Source organism: Fukomys damarensis, unplaced genomic scaffold (genome assembly GCF_012274545.1).
Source record: "Fukomys damarensis isolate Sample0158 unplaced genomic scaffold, DMR_v1.0_HiC HiC_scaffold_37, whole genome shotgun sequence".
In the NCBI taxonomy this organism is placed as follows: domain Eukaryota; kingdom Metazoa; phylum Chordata; class Mammalia; order Rodentia; family Bathyergidae; genus Fukomys; species Fukomys damarensis.
The window spans coordinates 10,644,514-10,644,834 of NW_022900949.1; positions in this window are offsets into that span (position 1 = coordinate 10,644,514).

A 321-nucleotide genomic window follows, 5' to 3' on the forward strand; every position below is an offset into this window, starting at 1 on the left:
CCCCACCCCTACCATCAGGGAGTCCAATGGGAGCGCAGCGAGGGCGGGGCTGGCGCCTCTCCGGGTCCTCCTCCGAGCCCCGGCCCTCGCCAGCAGCCATTCATAAGGCTGGGAGCTCTCAACAAAGGGCGGGCGGGCCCTGAGGGGCGCGGGACCCCGGCTCCGGGACGGACCTCCACCCCCACGGGGCCCCAAATGATCAGCCCGGGTGTGAGGAGGGGGCGTGGGCCATTGTTCTCGGCGCCAGAAGGGACAGGAAGTCGTGGGGCCGCCCCACCGCGTCCGTCCGGGAAGCAACCTTCAGCGGAAACAGGAGCGTGA